The sequence below is a fragment of the Hordeum vulgare genome, chromosome 2H (assembly GCF_904849725.1).
Source record: "Hordeum vulgare subsp. vulgare chromosome 2H, MorexV3_pseudomolecules_assembly, whole genome shotgun sequence".
In the NCBI taxonomy this organism is placed as follows: Eukaryota; Viridiplantae; Streptophyta; class Magnoliopsida; order Poales; family Poaceae; genus Hordeum; species Hordeum vulgare.
In genome coordinates this window covers 434528104-434545499 of record NC_058519.1, presented here as the reverse complement: position 1 = coordinate 434545499, position 17396 = coordinate 434528104, and positions in this window count along the sequence as shown.

Here is a 17396-nt window from a genome sequence, read left to right as displayed (position 1 = left end):
ACTGTTTTCCATATTTCATCTTCAATTATTCTCCGGTGAATGTACCATCACACCTGAAGAGTGTCGGTGAATACTCACAACATATGTCATAGGTAGGCTAAAGTTTGTGAGAACCGAAGGGACAACGGAGGGCGCTCGGGACGAGGTTGGTACAAGCATGGAACGCACGATGTACCCAGGTTCAGGGCTCTCCGTAGAGATAATACCCCTAGTCCTGCCGGAGTGTATGATGTATATGGATGGATTACAAGGTTGCTCCTGGAGCTGTGTTGGGGAGGAGGAAGAGGGGAGCAGTCGGCTCGTCTCTGCCTCTCTCTAAGTGGTTGGTGGGTGTGGTATGTTGTTCGACCGACCCCCTGCATGGAGGGTGACCGGGGGGGTTTATAGACGAACCCACCGGCCTACAATATGGATAAAGGGTACAAGAATGGGACCCAGCTGGCAGCCTTGCCGGCTGGCCAGGGGGGCACAAGGGTCTTGTCTTGTCGCTTGAGGGGCCCGCAGGCTGCGAGGTCTCGTTTGGCTGTGGGACCCGCCGGCTAGCCAATGAAGCTCTCGCGTAAGGTTGACGCCGAGCACGGGTTGTACGTCCGACGTAGTCCAGCGAGATTCGTCATGGGCAGATAGTACGGCCGCCTCCATTGTTCCCCACGCCGAGTGCAGTAATGGAGTGGGAGTTTGACGGCCCGACACTATGCTGGGTGATGGATCAGAGTCGGGGTAGGTCAGCTGTGTGGCTGCCAACTCTCGTACCTGTCGCGCACTCCGATCCAGTACCTTTGCTGACGCGTAGGTACCTTTAATCGTAGTGTCTCGTCATGACCTACGATCTGATGTGACTTGAGATCCCCGGCCGGCTAGCCTGCTTGGCTAGCCGGCTTGGGCACGCCCGCCTCGTTCCTAGCCAGCTGGCTTGGCCAAGACGGTCAGGAAGAGGTAGCCGTCTCACCTCTAGCCGGCAGGGGTTGCCTGGCCGGCCAGGGAGTTGGCCGCCTCGTCCTCCAGCCAGCAGGCGCAGCCTAGCCGGCCAGAAGACTTGGTCCTTGGAGAATCATACTTTGTCATCCCCTTTGGGTAGGAAATGAAGGAGCAGGCTCGATGAGTCAACCCCGGGGTTATCCCCCCGACAGTAGTCCCCGAAGTTGGAGGGGCCCGCCGTCTGCGGACGGACGGCCTCGCCGGCTTGATATTTTGTCTTGTGTGAAGCTTTGTTCCTTAAAAACGTCGCCCGACAGGGAGGTGGAGGACGTGGAGGAAGACACCGCCTCCGCAGCCGAGCGGGCCGGCTGGGCAGCGGTTGACGCTTCCCAGAGGGATCTCGAGGAGCAGTCCAAGCGCCGGTGGGACGCGGCCGCGGGGAAGACGGTCGAGGGCCATTCTCACCCCAGCCGGGCCGAGAAGCCAGTGGAGAAGCGTACGAAGGCTAGACATGACCCCTCCGCACATGCTCGCGTGGAGGAGCCAGCTAGCGAGGCGGCCCCGAGGCGCGCCCCGAGGGCTGAGGAGGCCCCAGCCCTCCGAGCCGCACGCCTCTATATAGGTGGACCTAGAGGTGATCCCTAACTCCCCTAGGGCCGAGGCGGCGCCCAACGCGCCGAAACTGATCCTGGACGCGCCAGACGTGGCCCCTCATGCGCCAGGGGTGACCATGGATGCGCCGGACGCGGCCCATCCACCTCCTGCCAAGGAGGCGGCGCCGGCCAGGACACCGGCGTAGCCGGCCGTCGTGCCGGCATCTGGAACCGGCGCCATCGTCGTCCCCCACCATGGTCCGGCTGCGTCGGGAGCTGGTGCGCGGGTCGGGAGCCGGTCGATGAAGACTTGGCGAGCAGCCAACCTGGCGCGCGCGAGGCTGCCCGCATGCACCACGCTCCACGGTGTCCCGGAGCTGGTGTCGCTGTTTTCCAACAGCCGGTTCAAGGTGGACCAGGCGGCCCATGTGGTGGGCGGTGATTTGGAGCGCCTGGAGGAGCGCACCGGGGTAAGTGCCTCATCTTGGTCTTCGATTTTTTCCTTTTCTTCTTCTTGCATCAGTGGGGCGCGCCAGCACACCCACTGGGTGTAGCCCCCGAGAATCGGGCTGGCAGAGCATCGGCCGGGCCGAATCTCTTTGTGCTTCTTTTCTTGCTTTGCTTCTTTAGTGGGGGCGCGCTAGCACACCCATTGGGTGTAGCCCCCGAGAATCGGGCTTGTTATGACTTAACCATGCCGAATCTTACTTCTGCTTTTTCCTTGCTTTGCAGGATCTTTATGATGCCCAGGTGCAGGCCTATAACGAGCTGCGGGCTCAGAACCAGGCGGTTGATGGCCAGGTTGCCGAGCTGCAAGCCCGGCTGGGCGAAGTTGTTGTGGAGCGGGACGCCCTGCGTGACGCGGATGGCCGGCTCCAGGAGCAGCTGGCTCTTCTCCATACGGAGAAGAAGGAGCTCGAGGCGGCCAACCGGGCCAAGCTGGAGAAGCTGCGCGCCGCTCTGCAGGAGAAGGATGCCTCCCATTCTGCCGACGTGGAACGTCTTGCGTCGGTTCATCTCACGGAGATGAAGCTCAAGGACGTCGCCTTGAGGGAGAAGGAGGAGGCCCTTGTCCAGAAGCAGATGCAGCTGGCCAAGGCCTTGGACTCGGCGGTGACCCTCCAGGAAGAAGTTTCCCACCATACTCAAGCGAGCAAGTTGCGGGAGCTCGAGGTCCTGGAGAGCACCCATGAGACCGATGGCAACTTCAATCGTGAGTCTTCTTTTGTTTCGTCTTGAACTTTCTTGGCCGTCTCCTCTTCTTACTCGTTTTTGCACCCCTTTCCCTGTCTCAGGCCTCTTCCCTGACACGCAAGGCGCAGCCGACACGGTCGTCGAGGAGCGCCGCGCGGCTGGGCAGGAGGTAGATGCTAGGTGGAGGAGATCGGAGTGGGCCTCAGGGCCCGCCTGCGCGTCCTGGGTGAGTCTGTGGCTCGGCTCCAGATCACAGGCTCGTCGATGGTGGCGGACCTGTGGCCTCATGGCATGGAGCCGACGTCGATGAGCCGGCTCTCCCGCTCGCTTGCGGCTGGCGAGGATTGCCTTGACGCCTGGTGCACTTCGGCTGCGCGCGCTGGATCCTACATGGCCCTGCGCTTGGCCAAGTCCTGGTATCGAAACCTGGACTTGGGCAAGCTCGTCGCTCAGCACGACGGCTCAAAGGCGGAGCTGCATGCTGTGGAGGAGTGATACGTCTCCATCGTATCTACTTTTCCAGACTCTTTTGCCCTTGTTTTGGACTACAATTTGTATGATTTGAATGGAACTAACCTGGGCTGACGTTGTTTTCAACAGAATTGCCTTGGTGTTATTTTTGTGCAGAAATCAAAGTTCTCCAAACGTCCTGAAAATTTACGGGGAGCAGTTTTGGAAAATAAGAAAAATATCTGCGCCAAGTTCCACCTCAGGGGGTGGCTCCGCCACCACCCCCCTGGTGGGGGTGGACAGGCTTGTGGGGCCCACACGGCTCTGCCACCCCAAATTCCAGCTCTATAAGATCCCTTTCGTCCCAGAAAAAATAAAAAGAGAAGTTTTTGCTGCGTTTACGATACGGAGGCGCCGCCACCACCTATTCTTCATCTGGAAGGCAGATCTGGAGTCCGTCTTGGGCTTCGGAGAGGGGAAATCATTGCCATCATCATCATCAACCTTCTTCCCTCTCCAATTCCATGAAGCTCTTCGTCATTCATGAGTAATCTATTCATAGGCTTGCTGGGCGGTGATGAGTAGGATGAGATCTATCATGTAATCGAGTTAGTTTTGATGGGGATTGATCCCTAGTATCCACTATGTTCTGAGATTGATGTTGCTACTACTTTTCCATGCTTAATGCTTGTCACTAGGGCCCGAGTGCTATGATTTCAGATCTGAAATTATTATGTTGTCACCAATATATGAGTGTTTTAGATCCGATCTTGCAAGTTGTAGTTACCTACTATGTGTTATGATCCGGCAACCCCGGAGTGACAATAACCGGAACCACTCCCGGTGATGACCATAGTTTGAGGACTTCATGTGTTCACCAAGTGCTATTGCGTTGGTCCGGTTCTTTATTAAAAGGAGAACCTTAATATCCCGTAGTTTCCTTTTGGACCCCGCTGCCACGGGAGGGATGGACAATGGATGTCATGGAAGTTCTTTTCCCTAAGCACGTATGACGACACACGGAATGCATGCCTACATCACATTGACGAACGAGAGCTAGCACTTATCTCTCCGTGTTATAGCTGTTGCATGATGAATATCATCCAAACAAATCACCGACCCATTGCCTACGAGTTTGTCCTACTGCTGCTATTACTTGTCTTGCTCTGCTGCTGCTACTACTGTTGCTACTGTTGATACTTGTCTTGCCCTGCTGCTGCTACTACTGTTGCTACTGCTGTTACCTGTCTTGCTCTGCTGGTACTGTTGCTACTACTGTCGCTTGCTACTGTTGCTACTTGCTACTGTTGTCACTACTGTTTTACCTTGCCGCTGCTATTGCTTGTTACACTGCTGCTACCTGCTACAATTTTGGTTCGCTGGTCGTTGACAGGAACTGACAATTTCCGTCAACGAGGCAACTTGGCGCCATTGATACAATCGTAAGGAATAGTCTGCCGTCAACAGATCGTTTCTGACACCGTTGTGATCATACTAGTTTGCTACTGATACTTTGCTTGCTGATACTAATCTTTCAGGTGTGGTTGAATCTGACATATTCAGCTGCTAATACTTGAGAGTATCCTTTCACCTCCTATAGGTGTACCAACAAATTTGGGTTGAATACTCTACCCTCGAAAACTGCTGCAATCCCATGCGCTTGTGGGCCGTCAACATCATTCTTCTAGTTTCGATTGCTAGAGAGTGCTAACGGCATTCTTATGGTGCCGTTGCAAAGGGGAAGAACAGTTGGCATCAAGCATTTTTCTAGCGCCGTTGCCGGGGAGGTATTGCTATATTCTCTGAGTCACTTGGGATTTATATCTGCTGATCACTATGAAGAATCTGAAGGATCCGAAGACCAAAGTCTTGCCCTCAACTACGAGGGGAGGTAAGGAATTGCCATCTAGCTCTGCACTTGATTCACCTTCAGTTATGAGTAAGTTTGCGACATTACCTCCTGCTAGAAATCTTGATATGTCGCATGTGCTTGATGATGCTTATGATGCTACTGCTAGAGATGCTATGCTTGATACTATGCTTGATACTGCTTTGCCTGATGATGCTAGAGATGCTATTTTGCCTGATAATACTATGCTTGATACTGCTAGAGATACTCCTTTGCTTGATGTTCCACTAGGGGTATTCCTTGATGCTCATATTGCTAGAGTTACTGCCAATGCTCGTGATGCTTCTGATACTACCGATACTATTGAGATAGAACCTGCTTTTGCTCCTGCTAGATCTAGCTCTCCCAGATATTAATTGCCTGATATATCTGAGGACTACGTTATGAAGGCAGAGATAGCTAAGGATTTTCTTGCGTGTAAGGATGCCTATGACGCTGAGAAATTACTTCTCAAGTGGAAGGAAAAATCTCGGGAAGCTAGGATGAAAAATGACCCGAAGTTTGCCACTTCGCCTATCTTTGTCACCGATAAGGATTATGAATTCTCTGTCGATCCTGAGATAATCTCTCTAGTCGAATCTGATCCTTTTCACGGTTATGAGTCTGAGATGATCATAGCCCATCTTGCCAAACTACACGAAATAGCCAACCTTTTCACTAATGAGGAGAAGATCCGCCACTACTATATCTTAAGTTGTTTCCTTTCTCTCTAAAGGATGATGCTAAAGCCTGGTTCACCTCTCTTGCTACTGGATGTGTGTGTAGTCCCCAGGATATGGTCTATTACTTCTGTGAGAAATATTTCCCTGCCCATAAGAAGCAACCTGCCTTGCAGGAAATATACAACTTTTCTCAACTCCAAGAAGAGAGTCTTCCACAAGCTTGGGGGAGGCTCGTCCAGCTACAAAATGCTTTGCCTGATCACCCTCTTAAGAAGAACGAGATACTTGATATCCTCTATAACGGACTTACTGATGCCTCTAGAGACCACCTAGATAGTTGTGTCGGTTGTGTTTTTAGGGAACGAACTGTTTAACAAGCTGAGACCCTACTGAATAACATCTTGATCAACGATAATGCTTGGACTATTCCCGAACCACCTCCTAAGCCAACTCCTAAGAAAAGAGGTATTCTATTCCTCAGTCCCGAAGATATGCAAGAAGCCAAGAAATCTATGCAATAGAAAGGCATTAGATCTGAAGATGTCAAAAATCTAGCACCTATCGAAGAGATCCATGGTCTCGACAACCCGATACAAGTAATAGAAGTGAATTCTCTGCGTAGCTTTGATGTGAGTGATATTCCTTTTGATAAACCTGCTAGCCTATGCTTTGATGAATTTGACAACTTTGTTGCCAAACAACAGAGTTTCAATGATTATGTTAGCACACATTTGGAACAAAGTACTCGTATGCTTAGCCATTTAAGTGCTTGTGTAGACAGAAATGTCAACGATCTAAAGCTTCTGAGTAAACATGCCTCTATGATTGCTACTCAGGTAGAACAAATACTTAAAGCTCAGAATGACCTACTCAATGAATTAAATGACAACTCTGTCAGAGTCATTACTAGAGGAGGCAAAATGACTCAGGAACCTTTGTATCCTGAAGGTCATCCTAAGAGAATTGATCAAGATTCTCAAGGAATCAATGCTGATACACCTAGTCATCCTAAGGAGAAGAAGAAGGATGATAGAAGCCTACACACCAGTTCACCAAATACTGTCACACCTGAAGAACCTAATAATATTTCTGCGTCTGATGCAGAAACACAATCTGGTGATGAACATGAACCTGGTGACAATATGGACAGTGATGTTCATGATAATGCTCAACCTAGCAATGATGAGGATGTGGAGATTGAACCTACGGTTAATCCTGATAACCCACAACCTAAGAGATACGATAAGAACGACTTCACTGCTAGGAAGCATGGTAAAGAAAGGGAGCCATGGGTTCAGAGACCTATGCCCTTCCCTCCTAAGCCATCCAAGAAAAAAGATGATGAGGATTTTGAGTGCTTCGTTGAGATGATAAGACCCGTCTTTCTGCAGATGCGGTTAACTGATATGCTCAAGATGTCTCCGTATGCCAAGTACATGAAAGATATCGTGACTAATAAACGGAAGATACAAGATCTTAAGATCTCCACCATTCTTGCCAACTACACTTTTAAAGGTGGAACTCCTAAGAAACTTGGTGATCCCAGAGTGCCCACTATACCTTGCTCTATTAAAGGAAACTACGTAAGAACTGCCTTATGTGACCTTGGAGCCGGTGTTAGTGTTATGCCGCTCTCTCTTTATCGTAGACTTGAATTGGATAAGTTGACACCCACTGAAATTTCTCTACAAATGGCCAACAAATCAACTGCTTTCCCTATCGGCATTTGCGAGGATGTGCCTGTTGTGGTTGCTAACACCACTATCTTAACAGACTTTGTTATCTTGGATATGCCCGAGGACGATGCCATGGCTGTCATTCTTGGAAGACCCTTTTTAGACACTGCAGGGGCTGTTATAGATTGCAACAAAGGCAATGTCACTTTACATGTCAACGGTAATGAGCACACCGTGCACTTTCCGAAGAAACGATATCAAGTACATTGCATCAATGTTATCGAAAAGACTTCATCGATTCTTATTGGGAGCTTTGAATGCCCTATTCCTCATGTCAAGATGAAGTATGATTTGCTTGTTGGGGAGATACATATCCCCATTGAGGTGACTTAGTGGCTATTCGAAAATTCTCTGTTCTCTCTTGCGATTCGAGAAGGTTTTGTCATAAGGACTTGATCAATCCCATTGATGGATTTTTTTCGATGACCATGAAACGGATGAATCAAAGAGTCACATACCTCTATTTTGAGATTTCATTTTATGTTGCTTAGAAGAAAAATGATAGAATTAGTTTAGTTTTTCCTGTTTTCTGTTTCAGCGTCCCGGAGAAAAATACCTCGAAAATAGAAGTTCTCCGATGGTCCTGAAAATTTAGTATGATTTTTTCTGGAATTTTTGAAAAATTTTTGGGCCTGAGAGCTGGCCTGGGGGCCAGATCAGTGGGCCACAAGCCCTGCCACCGCCACCTACCCCCGTGGTGGGGGGTGCAAGCTTGTGGGGGCCATAGGCACCCCCTCCACTCATTCCAGCTCTCAGCCTCTTCTTCCACCTCCAGAAAAAATTGTTTCACAGCTCAAACCCATGTTCTTGCTCATTTGGCTGTGATTTTCGATCTCCTTGCTCAAAGCACCATTTTTCGAACCGTTTTGGGGAAATTACTCCTTTGTAAGTGACTCCTCCATTGGTCCAATTAGTTTTTGCTCTAGTGCTTTATCCTTCACGTATTCTTGCTACCTTGGTGACCCTGTTCTTGAGCTTGAAAAGTTGATTTTAGCTGGTCCCAAGTAGTTCTAGCGTGTGATACGGTCTCTAGGCACTAGTAGGAGTAGTTGCTACAAGTTGGGTTAATCCTTATTCACTTTTCTTTCGAAGTCTCTAAAAATTTCAGAATTTTTCAGAGCTAGAAAAGGAAAAAGATGAGGAGGTTCTTGAGATGCTCTTCAAGCCGTAACCCCAAGGAGGATGAGAAGAACCACCCCAAGTACGTAGTCCCTCGAGTCACAGAAGTTCGAGCGTGCGAGTGGCCAAGTGATGAATTTTTGCGCACCGCCGGACTTTACAAAGACTTTTATTACTTGGTGGAGAACGCAGGTCTTACTGCGTTTGTTGAAGATAAGTGCCCATAATACCTCCTCCTCACCAATATTTTCTTCAAAGCTTCAACTTTTACCCGAGGAAGAATCCTCCCATGGTTGAGTTCATGATATACGATGTCCCCCAGTGCATGACGCTGCAAGACTTTTGTAATGTATGCAAATTACCTTATGTTGGGGATATCCGTGACCCTCGTCCACGGGACTTGGAGGATTTCATTGGTTCTATTGCTGTTGGAGAGGAGAGAGGAGTGTCTCGCGCTAGAATTGCTAGCATACATTTTCCTGTGCTTCGGTACTTCTCACTATTTGTGGGAAAATGTTTGATTGGCCATGGGGAGGATGGATCACTTAGTTCTCCAGACCTTGTTGCTTTGCGTGAAGGCCTTTATAACGATAAGACTTACAGCCTAGGTGCTATAGTGATCCAGCGGTTGAACACCAACCGTTCTAAGGGTGTCGTCTATGGAGGTATCTACGCTACCCGTCTTGCCAGACACTTTGAGATACCCATTAGACTGGCAGAGGAAGGAGAGATGCTTCTCCCTGAGAAATATCTGGATTATGACAGCATGGTTCGCCATGATTTTCTCTATAGAGATGCTAGTAGACGGATGATTTATAACCTGGTATTTAGTCAGGGTACTCTCTGGTATTTAGTCAGGGTACTCGAGAGACTATTACTTTGCCTGCTCCTTCTTTGTTCGATCTTCATGTAGGCAGGTACACTATTATGCCCTCGGACATCTACGCATATTGGGGCTTGGCCCAACCACAGGCGCCCGTGCCCGAGCCGCCAATCGAGTACCAGACGCCAGTTTATCAGTGGGAGCCAAAGGAGCTCACACAGCAGTGGCATCCACAGTCTGCTCCAGAGTATCCTGGAGCTAGTGATTTCCCACCATGGGAGTAGACCAAGCTAGGCCAAAAGCCTAAGCTTGCGGGAGTACCTGTTCTCACCGACTTTACATTCATGCTTATGCTTTCACTCTGTTAGCCGGTGTTTACACTTTGCCACTGTATTATCCATGCTAGTTTATTTTCGTTTTCTTGTTTTCTTGTTTTGTGTCCTTTTGAGAAAACCCAAAAAGATTTTTCTTTCTTCTTTTGCTTGTTGGGAGCTTTCCCGTGTAAATAGTTTTCTTTTTCTTTGTGTCAAGGTAGAAGATATTGGTTACAATGTTTATTGGTTCTTGCATGCTTACCTGTTTAGCTTTCAAAAGAGCCATATTATTTTGTCTTCTCCTTTGTGTTTGCCTGTAGATTCAGCTTAGTCCAATGCGCTTATTATTGTTCACATCGTTCGATCGTGCAAATGAAAGGCAACAATGATGATATATGATGAAGTGACTGAGACTGAAAAGCTGGTATGAACTCTATCTATTTTGTTTTTGTAAATATGACTAGCTTGTCGACCCAAATTTAGCTTTGTTGTGAGAGAACCATGTTTGCAATGACAACTTAGAGATCATAGTTTCTGATGCCATGCTTATTTAGCTGAGAGCTTATAATGGTTTGTCTTGAATGCCAACATAGATTTTGAGATGACTATGATGTAGTATGATAGGATGGTATTCTCCTTTGAATGTTTCAAGTGGCTTGACTTGGCGCATGTTCCTACATGTAGTTGAAACAAAATCAACATAGCCTCTATGATGTTCGTGTTCATGGTGATTTATATCATGTTCATGCTTGCATTCAATGTTAGTCAAACTCATTGCATCTTGATGACTGTTGTCGCTCTCTAGTTGGTCGCTTCCAGTCTTTTGCTAGCCTTCATTTGTACTAAGCGGAATACTGCTTGTGCATCCACTTCCATAAACCCAAAAGTTTTTCCATGAGAGTCCACCATACCTACCTATTTGCGGTATCTACCTGCCGTTCCAAGTAAATTTGCATGTGCCACTCTCTAAACCTTCAAGAAATAATCTGTTTTGCATGCCCGAACCGCTCATGTGGTGACAGGGGGCTATTGGTATCTTCCATGCTAGGAGTGTTATCCTCGACATGTGTTTATTCACTGTCATTCACGATAAATGGGTCGGTAATTGGAATGCCCAGTTGCACGCTTAAATCAAAAACATAACTGTAAAACAAGACTCCCCCTAGATTGATGTTAGTATGGACGGTACCCGAGGATTCGGCTAGCCGTGGAGTGTGATTGATTGGTGGTGGGGGAGTTAAAACTTTACTTTTCTGTTTGGGAACCGCCTATAGCATGAGTAGCATGGAAGATATTGAGAACTCTTGGTCATTGCGTTGACAATGAAAGCATGCCACCCAAAATTATTATCTCTGTTTTCAAAGCTTGAGCAATGGCACCTCTGCAAATCAATGCTTCCCTCTGCGAAGGGCATGTCTATTTATTTTCCTGTTGTGTCATCCTCCTCTTATATAATCACCAATTAGAGAGCACCTCTGTGATTTTTATGCTTTGCTTTTGATTGATATTGAGTATGACTATGACTGGATCTTCGTTGCTATGAATTACAATGTTTAGTCAACCCTTGATCTTTGAAAGTGCTCTGCATTTATGTTTTGCGGTCTCAGAAAGAGCTAGCGAGATACCACCTATTCATATTGCTTCATGCTTGTTTTGATTGAAGTGTTGGTATTTGAAACTCATTATTATTTGCTCGTTAGCTGATTATGCCATTGATATTAGTTTACCATGAGACCTTTGTGTCATTTGCTTATGTGGTTAACTTGTGATCTTGCTGAAATTCTGGTTATGAGTTCGACATAGTTGCAACAACAAGATCAAACAGAGTTTGTCAAAGTTTTTCTTTCTCTCTCAGTTTGTCAACTGAGTTGCTTGAGGACAAGCAAGGTTTTAAGCTTGGGGGAGTTGATACGTCTCCATCGCATCTACTTTTCCAAACTCTTTTGCCCTTGTTTTGGACTACAATTTTTCATGATTTGAATGGAACTAACCTGGACTGACGTTGTTTTCAGCAGAATTGCCATGGTGTTATTTTTGTGGAGAAATCAAAGTTCTCCAAACATCCTGAAAATTTACACGGAGCAGTTTTGGAAAATAAGAAAAATATATGCGCCAAGTTCCACCTCAGGGGGTGGGCCAGTGGGCCACAAGCCCTGGCTCTACCACCACCCCCTGGTGGCGGTGGGCAGGCTTATGGGTCCCCCACGGCTCTGCCTCCCCCAATTCCAGCTCTATAAGATCCCTTTCGTCCCAGAAAAAAAAAGGAAAAGTTTTCGCTGCATTTACGATACGGAGGCGCCGCCACCACCTGTTCTTCATCTGGAGGGCAGATCTGGAGTCCGTCTTGGGCTCCGGAGAGGGTAAATCGTCGCCATCGTCATCATCAACCTTCTTCCCTCTCCAATTCCATGAAGCTCTTCGTCGTTCGTGAGTAATCTATTCGTAGGCTCGCTGGGCGGTGATGAGTAGGATGAGATCTATCATGTAATCGAGTTAGTTTTGATGGGGATTGATCCCTAGTATCCACTATGTTCTAAGATTGATGTTGCTACTACTTTGCCATGCTTAATGCTTGTCACTAGGGCCGGAGTGCCATGATTTCAGATCTGAAATTATTATGTTGTCACCAATATATGTGTGTTTTAGATCCGATCTTCCAAGTTGTAGTTACCTACTATGTGTTATGATCCGGCAACCCCGGAGTGACAATAACCGGAACCACTAAGGGTGAAGACCATAGTTTGAGGAGTTCATGTGTTCACCAAGTGCTAATGCGTTGGTCCGGTTCTTTCTTAAAAGGAGAACCTTAATATCCCGTAGTTTCCTTTTGGACCCCGCTGCCACAGGAGGGATGGACAATAGATGTCATGCAAGTTCTTTTCCCTAAGCACGTATGACGACACACGGAATGCATGCCTACATCACATTGACGAATGGGAGCTAGCACTTATCTCTCCGTGTTATAGCTGTTGCATGATGAATATCATCCAAACAAATCACCGACCCATTGCCTACGAGTTTGTCCTACTGCTGCTGTTACTTGTCTTGCTCTGCTGCTGCTACTACCGTTGCTGCTGCTGTTACTTGTCTTGCTCTGCTGCTGCTACTACTGTTGCTACTGCTGTTACCCGTCTTGCTCTGCTGCTACTATTGCTACTACTGTCGCTTGCTACTGTTGCTACTTGCTACTGTTGTCACTACTGCTTTACCTTGCCGCTGCTATTGCTCGTTACACTGCTGCTACCTGCTACAATTTTGGTTCGCTAGTCTTTGACGGGAACTGACAATTTCCGTCAACGAGGCAACTTGGCGCCATTGATACAATCATTAGGAATAGTCTGCCGTCAACAGATCGTTTCTGACACCATTGTTATCATACTACTTTGCTACTGATACTTTGCTTGCAGATACTAATCTTTCAGGTGTGGTTGAATCTGACATATTCAGCTGCTAATACTTGAGAGTATCCTTTCACCTCCTATAGGCGTACCAACAAATTTGGGTTGAATACTCTACCCTCGAAAACTGCTGCAATCCCATGCGCTTGTGGACCGTCAAGAGCATTCCTCTAGTTTCGATTGCCGGAGAGTGCTAACAGCATTCTTCTGGTGTCGTTGCAAAGGGGAAGAACAGTTGGCATCAAGGAGGCGCTGCGCGTGAGGGCCAGCGACATCGCCACGTACGCCGCCTGGGACAAGCTCAACTTGGAGCGGGGTGAAGGCGACAATGTGATCCCGGAAGATCTACATGGCCTTCAGCCCTATGACGCCGATGGCAGCTCCGACGAGACGATCCATGAGGTGGATAATGCTGCCACCTCCAGTGGTGCGGCGTACGCCGACTCCGGTGCAGACGGAGCCGGGAGCCCTCGCGGAGGAGACGGCGCCACCGCCTCGGGAGCAGCCGACGATGGTGAAGCCACCACTTCAGGAGCAGCAGCCGGGGCGACCGATGAGGCCGCAGCCCCGTAGCCGGTGTATTGTTTTTGTTGTCGGAAATTATTTGGTGAGTCCAACATTTCCACCCACTGGGGGGTGTAGTGAACCTCGGCCGTGGGCCAATGCATTTTGAATGTATGGATTTAGCATTATATTCGTATTGACATGCGTGTTGTTTTATATCTTTATCTTTTGATTCCTCTTTGACTTCTTTTTCTACAATTCTTGTACCCCCAAGTTTACACCCGCCAGCCCGACAGCCGGGAGCCGGTCTGTGACTGGGTCAAGGTTTCTGGCCTTGAGAATACAAGACTTAGATTTTTTTTGAAGCCATCAAGACTTAAAGATTTACACATAAACCTGCAGAGGCCGGCTAGAATGAGATCGTAAAATAGATCGAGCCAACCTGAGTCGGCAACCATTTTGTAGTCAAACTTTGCATGCATCCGGCCTTACCTGGCGTCGCCTCGCTAGTCGGACAGCCGGGAGCAGGTCTGTGGCTGTTACGAGGTGACCACGGATCGGTCCAGCGTACACTATGTGTTCTTCTACAACGTAGGGAAGGCGTCCGGGCGGCTAGCGAGCCCCTGAGCTTATTAGAGCCAGCAAGGGGCTTCGTAGACTGAGCACTCTAGATATGAACTTAAAAATAAGCATAAGGCATGCTCTTTTCATTGCATTCATTGGAAATCCCTGAAGAGGGAGAGAAAGATACATATGTGCATGCTCTTTCCATGTTTGATACTTGGCTTCTAGCAGTAGAATAGGCGAAGCAACGCCGCGTTCCATGGACGTTCTGTCTCCTGGCCGGAGTCGTCCCTCTTGCGCTTCCTTGGCTTTTGGGCATCAATCAAGTAGTATGCGTTGTTGTGCAATGACCTACTGATGATGAAGGGTCCCTCCCATGGGGATGAGAGCTTGTGCTGGCCGACGGTGCGCTGGATTCTTCTCAGTACCAAGTCTCCCTTTCTGAAAGAGAGAGGCTTGATCTTCTTGCTGTGGTAGTATCTCAGCTTCTGTTGATAGATGGTCGTCCGGCTCAAGGCCAAGTCACTTGCTTCCTCAAGGAGATCCACTCCGTCTTTTCTTGCCTCCTTCGCCTCCGTTTCCGTGTACAGGGTGACCCAAGGCGAGTCGAACTCGATATTCGTAGGGATAATGGCCTCGGACTCGTATACAAGGAAGAACGGATTGAAGCCGGTCGACCGGTTGGGCGTGGTGCGGAGGCTCCACAGTACAGCCGGCAGTTCTTCGATCCAGTAACCGGCTGACCTGATGAGTGGTGCCACCAGTCTTGGCTTGATGCCGGCCAGGATCAGGCCGTTGGCCCTCTCTGCCTGGCCGTTAGACTGGGGATGTGCCACTGACGCCAAGTTGAGCCGGATACCTACCTTGGAGAAGTAGAGCGCCAGAGCGCCTTCGGCGAAGTTAGTGCCGTTGTCGGTGATGATGTTGTGGGGGACGCCATATTGAACTGAGATGTCCGTGATGAACTTGACAGCCGTGGGGCCATCAAGCTTCTTGATAGGTCTGGCCTCGATCCACTTGGTGAATTTGTCGACGGCTACCAAGGGGTGGGTCAACCACGAGCCGTCTTGAAAGGCCCCACCGTGAATCAGTTCATAAATTTCTTCCTCGGAATTTTCAGATTCACGCATCTCAAGCAAAACTCCATAAAGATAGTCAAGTGCACTCAACTCACTAGCAATTGGATCAACATAATTGGTTCTCTTAAAGAGATTAGCAAGTGAATGAGGATCCATATCACTAGATTTTCAGCAAGCGAAGATGCAAGCATATTTAAGGCACATGGCACACAAGCGAATAGAAAGAAAGCGAGAGAAAAGGGCGAACGAAAAAAGGCAAACAAAAAAGGCAAATTGTGAAGTGGGGGAGAGGAAAACGAGAGGCAACTGGCAAACAAAGTAAATGCAAGAGATGAGTTTGCGACACTTACTTGGATGAGTTCTTGACTTGATCCTCCTCCCCAGCAACGGCGCCAGAAAAATGCTTGATGTCTACTATGCAACCTTCTCCTTGTAGACGTTGTTGGGGACGTTGTTGGGCCTCCAAGTGCAGAGGTTTTTAGAACAGTAGCAATTTTCCCTCAAGTGGGTGACCTAAGGTTTATCAATCCGCGGGAGGCATAGGATGAAGATGGTCTCTCTCAAGCAACCATGCAACCAAATAACAAAGAGTCTCTTGTGTCCCAACACACCCAATACAATGGTTAGTTGTATAGGTGAACTAGTTCGGCGAAGAGATGGTGAAACAAGTGCAATATGGATAGTAGATATAGGTTTTTGTAATCTGAAATTACAAAAAAAGCAAGGTAACTAGTAACAAAAGTGAGCACGAACGGTATTGCAATGCGTGGAAACAAGGCCTAGGGTTCATACTTTCACTAGTGAAGTTCTCTCAACAATGATAACATAATTGGATCATATAACTAGCCCTCAACATGCAACAAAGAGTCACTCCAAAGTCACTAATAGTGGAGAACAAACGAAGAGATTATTGTCGGGTACGAAACCACCATAAAGTTATTCTTTCTGATCGATCTATCATAGAGTTCGTACTAGAATAACACCTTAAGATACATATCAACCAAGGCCCTAATGTCACCTAGATACTCCATTGTCACCTCAAGTATCCGTGGGCATGATTATATGATATGCATCACACAATCTCAGAATCATCTATTCAACCAACACATAGAACTTCAAAGAGTGCCCCAAAGTTTCTACCGGAGAGTCAAAACATGTGCCAACCCTTGTGCATAGGTTCCCAATGTCACGAACCCGCAAGTTGATCACCAAAACATACATCGAGTACTCACATGAATCCACGTGTGCCAACCCATATGCATAGGTTCCCAATTGTCACAAACCCGCAAGTTGATCACAACAGATAGACACGTGCAAGACATACATCAAGTGTTCTCAAAGACTCAATCCGATAAGATGACTTCAAAAGGGAAACTTAATTCATTACAAGAGGGAGAGGGGGAAGAACATCATAAGATCCAACTATAGTAGCAAAGCCCATGGTACATCGAGATCAAGACATCTCAAGAACACGAGAGAGAGAGATCAAACACATAGCTACTGGTACATACCCTCAGCCCCGAGGGAGAACTACTCCCTCCTCGTCATGGAGATCGTCGGGATGATGAAGATGGCCACCGGAGATGGATTCCCCCTCCGACAGTGTGCCGAAACGGGATACCGATTGGTTTTTGGTGGCTACAGAGGCTTGCAGTGGCGGAACTCCCAATCTAGGTTTCTTTCTTGGGGTTTCTGAATTTATAGGAATTTATGGCGGTGGAATTGCGTCAGTTGGGCCCACGAGGAGGTCACAAGCCTGCACGATGCGCCAAGGGGGGTAGGCCGCGCACCGTGGGCTTGTGACTCCCTCGTGGCTCTTCTGGCCTTCTTCGAAAGCTTCGGGGGTCTCTTTTGGTCCAAAAAATCATCGTAAAGTTTCATTCCATTTGGACTCCGTCTGAAAAAGGGGTAAAAAACATGGAAAAAAATAAAAGGCATGCAAAACATCCAAAATTTGACAAGATAATAGCATGAAACCATCAAAAATTATAGATACGTTGGAGACGTATCAAGCATCCCCAAGCTTAACTCCTGCTCGTCCTCGAGTAGGGAAGTGATAAAGAATGAATATTTGATGTGGAATGCTACATAGCATAGTTGTCCTTTGCAACTTCTTTCACGTGACATGAATGT